Source organism: Rhopalosiphum maidis, chromosome 2, assembly GCF_003676215.2.
Source record: "Rhopalosiphum maidis isolate BTI-1 chromosome 2, ASM367621v3, whole genome shotgun sequence".
NCBI lineage: Eukaryota > Metazoa > Arthropoda > Insecta > Hemiptera > Aphididae > Rhopalosiphum > Rhopalosiphum maidis.
Genome location: NC_040878.1, coordinates 54133774 through 54142274, shown reverse-complemented (window position 1 = coordinate 54142274; position 8501 = coordinate 54133774).

Here is an 8501-nt window from a genome sequence, read left to right as displayed (position 1 = left end):
TTTTCCGTTACTTTTTCAGGGTTTTTCTTGACGCTTTTGAAAACTATTTTAACTTTTTACCCCCCCCCCCCAAGTATCAACTACATTCAATTTCATTTTCAAAGAGGGGCTGAAGTCAGAATCAAAGCACTATTATTACTCCAAAGCGTGACGACAGACACAAAAATAAAAAAAGCACACATTGTAAAATCAATACATTCATCACTCCGTCCAGAATCTACAATTAAGTCAGTAAAATTGAATTAATAGTTCAACCGAATTTTTGAATATTACGTATAGGGTAGTTATTGATTTAAAAAATAGGTTCGCCCCCCCCCCAAATAAAATTCCTAGCTATACCACTGTATACGTTTATAAAAATATTGTGAATATACATTTTTTTATATTTTTAATGAGTAAATTAACAACTCATTAAGAAATTATTAATTCAATTTTCAAGGATTTTGACCCATTTATCAATTTTTGCTATTAAAAAACACTGATAAAGCATGCAAATATAATTGTCTATAAAGAATTCAAAATGAATTACAATTATTTAAAAATTATACAATTTATAGAAAAAATGATAGTATAAATACTTAGTAAACATTTTAAATTTTACGGCTATTCGTTTTTGAATTTTAAGAAAATAAAAAACCACTTTTGTTGAAAACTGGTTAGCATAAAAGATTAAGAACATAATGATTTTAGAGGAATTGTAGCTTATGGTTAATAAAATCCAAATTTGTACAATCACATATTCACATGCAAACATTTGTATTTTATTATAAGACACAAATACCTACGTAACCAATGCGTCAGTAAATTAGTAAAATATGAAATTTCAAATTTACATGAAATAAAAATAAAATCATTAATAAAATACACAATAATTAGTAAATAAAAATATATGTAAATTTAATGCTTTAAGTAAACTAATATATACATACAATATTTCTGGTAATATTATAACTTGACCTGCTTTTGTTAGTGTCTTTGTAAAATAAGAACTAATATAATAATTACTTGGAGTCTTTTTGTAACAAGTCAAAGAATATTTTTTTTTTTCAAAACTGTTTTATTGTAATACTTTATAAAACGTTAATACTTCTCGTTTCTTGATATTAATAACTATTTAATTGGTATTTAATAAAAAAAATGTATGCAAAGTAACTATAAGATAAGAAATTTGTAATTTTCCACACCACCTTTATTATTAAACGACGCACAATAACATTGTCCGTATTGTTTAATAACTTTGTGAGGTATTACACGAGGCGCGTTTTTTTTATTGTGGTGTCCCCAGTAGGCCTAATCCACATTGTAAGTGAGAACGCATCATATGCAAGGGCGTATTTAGGTAGGGGCTTTGGGTACCGTCACAACAATGTGTGCCATAGAGTTATAGAATACTATAGTATTTTTATAACACGGTGTTCTATGGTATTAAAAATTTCACCATTGCGCGGTGTAGAAGTTTTTTAGATTTTTTTTCTAGGGTAGAGGCGGCAATATATGTCTTGCCCTTATTCTAAAATTCCTAAATACGCCACTGATCATATGAATGCATTCAAATAATAAAAAAAAAATATACAATAACTTAAACTATGTAGATATCAATAATACTATAAGGAAACCTACGAATAAAAATATGATTTTCGCTATTGTACATGCTACAAAAACGGGTAATGTGTGTAATATGTGTGTTGCCGGCCGGCGATAGTCTATGTGTTGGATGAATGGATGAGAGATGAGCGCTGACGCGTAAGGGGACAACTAAATAAAAATTATAATAATATAATAACCTAACTTAACCTATACTATAATACAAACACATCCTGGCAACACTTGATATCAAGATGAGCTGCCAATCTTCCTCCGGGTTGAAACGAAGCAGAGTGCCGACACATTTCCCATCAGCTTGGTGACAAATTCTTCTTTACTAATAAATATAAATATTATATACTTATATATAGTATACTGTAACTACTACGATTCTAAAAACTATTATATAATAGTATAATACAAACAAATCCTTTCGACAGTTGATTATCAGCTGAATTTCTTTTTGTTGCTGCCAAACGTCCTCCGTGTTGAAATACAACAATCAACTTTGCTGCCAATCTTCATCCGGGTTGAAACGAAGCAGAGTGCCGACACATTTCCCATCAGCTTGGTGACAAATTCTTCTTCACTAATAAATATAAATTTTATATATTTATATACAGTATACTGTACCTACTATGATTCTAAAAATTATTAAATAATACAAACAATTCCTTTCGACAGTTGATTATCAGTTGAATTTCTTTTTGCCGCTGCCAAGCGTTCTCCGTGTTGAAACGAAGCCCAATGCCGACACATTTTCCATCAGCTCAATGACAAATTCATCGTCGGTGAGTAGTCCATGATCCAGCTAAATGTTTGGTTCCTATAAAACTACAAACTAATGTGCAGATTAAATGCAATAGAAAAAACAATTTTAATATTTCAGAAATATGTGTTGGTGTTCTTTTATTTTTGAATTTAAATTAATTTTAAATTTTATATTCATAATTTATCAGTTAAAAATATAAAAAAGAACTAAGAAGATTATAGTATATTGCCGTTTAACTTTCTGTTCGGTGGCCACCTTTTAAATTCCTCATTCTCTTTTATAAGAAAGTTAAACTGCACAATAACTATAAAAAATATAAATTTAAACTTACACAAAGACGAACTAGCTATGTGATAAGAAAAAAAATTGGTAATTTATCAACGTATTATTAAAATAAAAAGAACACCTAAAACCGTAGTACAGTATATTATCTGAAGAAAAAAAAACCATAAAAGTTAAATATAATTTAAGTGAATATTCATAATATACTGTACTACTGTTCGAAAAATTATAATATTAAGCAAACACAGCCTTGCGACACTTGTTATTCAGATGAGCTTCTTATTGATGCTGCCAATCGTCCTCCGGGTTGAAATTGGACAAGGATATAGCGTAATTATTTCAGTTTTTTTGTTTTTCCGATATTATGGCAAGATCTGAAATGTTTTGTTTAATTTTACTATTTACTACCCAAAGTAACAAATAGATCATACTTGCTACAAGAATTAATGACAAACAGAAAATAAACTACATAATTGTAAAATCATCATACATTTTTCGCTACGCTCAGGATCTAAGGTGTACTTAACGACTTTATTTTATTCTTGGCAATTTCATAATTAATGCATGGTCGGTAACCTTTTTGAACTCTCAGGCCACATTCACAAATTAAAAACAGTTTGCGGACCAGATAAAAATAAAAATTTTATATTCTTAAATTATTTACTATGGAAAAAATATTGTCTAGAACTTTAAAAAAATAAAATATAAATAAAAAAAAAATGTCAGTGTTTTAGAATTTAAAACAATAACCCGCCGGTTGCCGACCACTTCATTGGACTGGACGATCGGAAATAAAATATAGGTCTGTCATCGAGGTAACAGCTTGTAGAAGTCAATAGATATTAATTTTATGTATAAATAGTAAATTTATTACTACCCCAAAATTGTAGGACAATTAACCTACGTAAGTATCCTTTGACGCTTTTCGGCGAAATCAAGCTGTGCCATATTAAAGTTCAAACGTGCACCGTCACCGAAGAAACGGTTAGTTTATATCTTCTTTCTTATTCTTTAAGCTTCGGAATGAAATCATTGAAAATTTTTATGAAAATGAGAGTACTTGTCATGTACTGAAGGCTGTTGTTTGACGACTGATCAATAAAATTATTAGAAGTGTTAATCGTCCCCTACAAATGACAACGATTGTCGTTTGCCATGGATGATAAATATTATAATAATGTTTTTTTATAGAACTCAATTTGATACTCAATAGGTCATAAAATATTGAACTTCAGTCATAAAAAATAATGTGACTTTCTAGGAAACCTTTTATATTTGTTTTATTTAAAAAAACTAGTAAGAATTACTGTATTAAATTTGTATATAAAAAGACAATATTAAATGAATATCTGATGAAAAAATAATTTGAAAAGTGTATAGATTTAGACAAAATTTGTCAACATTTTGATTTTAAACGATCATAAAAATTTATCGTGACTATACATTTTTTATTATAATAATTTAGTGACTGATGGGAACGATCAATTAAATTTTAAATCATATTTGCTATCAATAATTTTTATCGGCTTAAAAAAAAATTTTTAACTATTTAAAATTGTTAAAATGCTTTTATAATTATACAATGTATAGGAAATCATAATACAGACAGTTGGTAAAATTTTCAACATTCTATGATTAGCATTTTTGAATTAAAACTTAGTAAACGAATTAATTTTGTTGAAATTATACAAGTATATAGCGTAATGGTTCCAGTTTTTCCGATATCATGACAAGATCTGAACTTTTTTATTTTATTTTACTATTAACCTCCCAAAGTACTAAATATATCATATTTGCTACAAGAATTCATAACAGAAAGAAAAAAAACTAAATAATTTTAAAATCAATACGCATTCATTGCTACGTCCAGGATCCAAGGTATAATAGACGAATTTATTTTATTCTTGGCTATTTTTTAACTTTGACCTTTTAGAACTCTCATGTTTGCAAACACTTTGCGGACCAGACAAAAATAAAAATTTTATATTCTTAAATTATTTACTATGAAAAAAAATATAATTAAAATTATTTAATAAAATATAATTAAAAAAATGATTTCATCGTTAATGAATTTAAAACGGATCGTGTACAATAACCCGCCGGTTGCCGACCAACTGCATTGGACGATCGGAAATAAAATATAAGTCTAAGTAATCGGGGTGGCAGCTTGTAGAAGTCAATAAGTATTAATTTTATGTATAAATAGTAAATTTATTACTACCCCAAAATTATAGGACAATTAACCTGCGTAAGTATCCTTCGACGCTTTTCGGCGAAATCAAGCTGTGCCATATTAAAGTTCAAACGTACACCGTCACCGAAGAAACGGTTAGTTTATATCTTCTTTCTTCTTCTTTACGCTTCGGAATGAAATTATTGAAATATTTTATGAAAATGAGAGTACTTGTCATGTACTGAAGGCTGTTGTTTGACGACTGTCCAATAAAATTATTAGAAGTGTTAATCGTCTCCTACAAATGACAATCGTTGTCGTTTGCCATGGATGATAAATATTATAATAATGTTTTTTTTTAGAACTCTTTGTGATTTTATAGAATTTATTATTATATTTCAGCTGTCTTGCATACGAAACTTTTGGTATCTATTTAATTTTATACGTAAAATCATAATAATTGTATATTATCCTGAATTTTATTTTAAATTATAATTTTTATAACGGTTATTAACGGTTTTATACGATTTGGCTGAACTAAATAATTAATAATTTTAAAAATATTTAAAAGTTTAATCATTAAACTGATAATACGTACTAAATAGTTAGTAGATTATGATCTATTACAAATAATAAAGGACTTACAAAATTAATAAAATTAATTTCTAAATATAAGCAGTTATTCACATTCAACTCGTTATAGACATATAGTCACATATCATTTCCGTTTCGGTACCGTCCTGTTTAGGAATAATACATACTCATTCTATTTTTACTGATTTTAAAATTAATCGATAAGTTCTAATTAATATGCTCAAATAATTTGCTATATTAATATATATATATACATAATGAATGCATCTATTTATGTTATTATGCTGTTTATTTTATCCTATAAGTATATAGTCCAAATATTTTGAAAATTATTATATTTATAAGAAATGCAAACATTAACATTTGTTAAAATTATCAAATAAGTATAGTAATTCGTTTTTAAATTACTAAAAAAAATAAAAATAAGTTGAAGAGAAATAGTTATCACAGAAATATGAAATGAATATCTAATAATGTCATCAAAATTCAAAATTCAGACAATTATAAAATGTGTGATAATATAATATAATAATATTAATAATATTAATAATAATAATATAAAAATATATTTTATTATATAATATAATATTAATATTTATAATATTAATGTGTCTTTTCGGAAAACGTTTTATTTTTGTTAGGGATAAAAAAACTTATATTTGTTAGGTACTCGGCCAGTTAAAAATGAAAAATGCTATTTATACAATTAATATAAATATAAATTATTATTCTATAAAATGGGTCTGGTAATATGACGATTATGTATTTTCGGTCTCACGTATTTTATGTATTGCGCGTTGGGGAATAAAATATGCATACGTATACGTCACCCGGCGGGTAGAAGATTGTCCGGTGCAATAAGTATGTATTTATTTTATGTCTAAAAAAGTAAATTTATTACTACCCCAAAATTATAGGAAAATTAACCTACGTAAGTATCCTTCGACGCTTTTCGGTGAAATCAAGCTGTGCCATATTCAAACGCGCACCGTCACCAAAGAAACAGCTAGTTTATTTCTTCATTCGCCTTCTTTATGTTTCGGAATGGAATTATTGAAATTTTTTATGAAAATGAGAGTACTTGTCCTGTACTGAAGGCTGTTGTTTGACGACTGTTCAATAAAATTATTAGAAGTGTTAATCGTCTCCTACAAATGACAACGATTGTCGTTTGCCATGGATGATAAGTATTATAATAATGTTTTTTTTATAGAACTCTTTGTGATTTTATAGGATTTATTATTATATTTCAGCTGTCTTGCATACGAAACTTTTGATATCTAATACATTTTATACGTAAAATCATAATAATTGTAATTCCTGAATTTTTTTTAAATTATAATTTTATTATTTCAATAGTTGTTTGGTAAAATATCTCACCAAAAAATAAGACCATCTTCGATCAGCATGATTTTACATTGTACACAATGCATTAATGCATTATACATTGAAAATTGAATTCAAACTGTACAAATTCGTTATAGTGACATACTTAACCTAGTCTATATGTAGTATTGCATGTAGTCACCAACTATAGTAACTATACAGCAGTTTACGGTTAGGTTAGGTTAGTTAATGGATTATGATCTATTACATATAATAAAGAAGGACTTACAAAATCAATAAAATTAATTTTTAAATACAAGCAGTTATTCAAATTCGACTCGTTATATACACATGTGACTATATCATTCCCGTTTCGGTACCGTCCTATTTAGGAATAATACATACCTATACTCGTACTATTTCTTACTGATTTTAAAATAATCAATAGGTTTTAATGTTAATATGCTCAGATAATTTGCGATATTAATATATATATATATATAATAAATGCATATATTTATGGTATTATGCTATTGTTATTTTATCCTATAAGTATATAATCAAAATATTTTGAAAATTATAAAATGTATAAGAAATGCAAACATTTGGTAAAATTTTCAAAAAACTACAGTTATTCGTTTTTAAATTACTACAAAAAAACGAAAATCGGTTGAGGAGTAATAGTTATTACAGAAATATGAAATGAATATCCAATGTCTTAAAAATTCAAAATTCAGACAATTATAAAATATTAATGTGTCTTTTCGGAAAACGTTTTATTTTTGTTAGGAATAAAAAAACTTATATTTGTTAGGTACTCGGCCAGTTAAAAATGAAAAATGCTATTTATACAATTAATATAAATATAAATTATTATTCTATAAAATGGGTCTGGTAATATGACAATTATGTATTTTCGGTCTCACGTATTTTATGTATTGAGCGTTGGGGAATAAATTATGCATACGTATACGTCACCCGGCGGGTAGAAGATTGTCCGGTGCAATAAGTATATATTTATTTTATGTCTAAAAAAGTAAATTAAAGCTCCAAAAGTATAGAAAATCAAACTCACGTAAACATCGATTTTTTTGTGAAACTTAGTTGTGTCATATTTAATGTCCACACGTTCAGTAACCACATCGCCGACCCAGGAACACCTTTTCTCGTCCGTCTTTACCGCGTTTCGAATTGAAGATATTGAGATATTTCATAAAAAATAAGCTTAACAGAACGGCATATGCGTGTAAAATATTGTATATATTAAAGTACGGTTGAACGATTTGTACGTATATTTTTTTTCTCCGTTAAAATTATTACAACCACCAATCGTCTTCGACTAATAGCGAAGATTGATGATTGCCATAGATGATAGATTAATATCCATAGATCATATACTGAATTATTATATTGTAATATTATTATTAACCAGACATTAAAATTTATTCGGGAGTCTGCCATTCGAGAGACTCAATTGTGTACTTATACAAATGTTATATGTACGACAAGGCGGAGGGCGGGGTAGATTGAATAGATGTTGTTCAGTACATTGAGACTAGACTCATTCAAAGTTTCTGCCATTGGCATCGCATAAATTAGTAATTAGTTGTTGTTATCGATATTTTTCGCCTGTGTTATTATTGAATGACACCCGTCTTCTCATTATTAATGTAAAAATATAATACAAAATATTATAATATTATCAATAATCAATATTAATATCGAAAACCATCATAATTATTTTCAAAATAGATAAAAATATTAAATTAT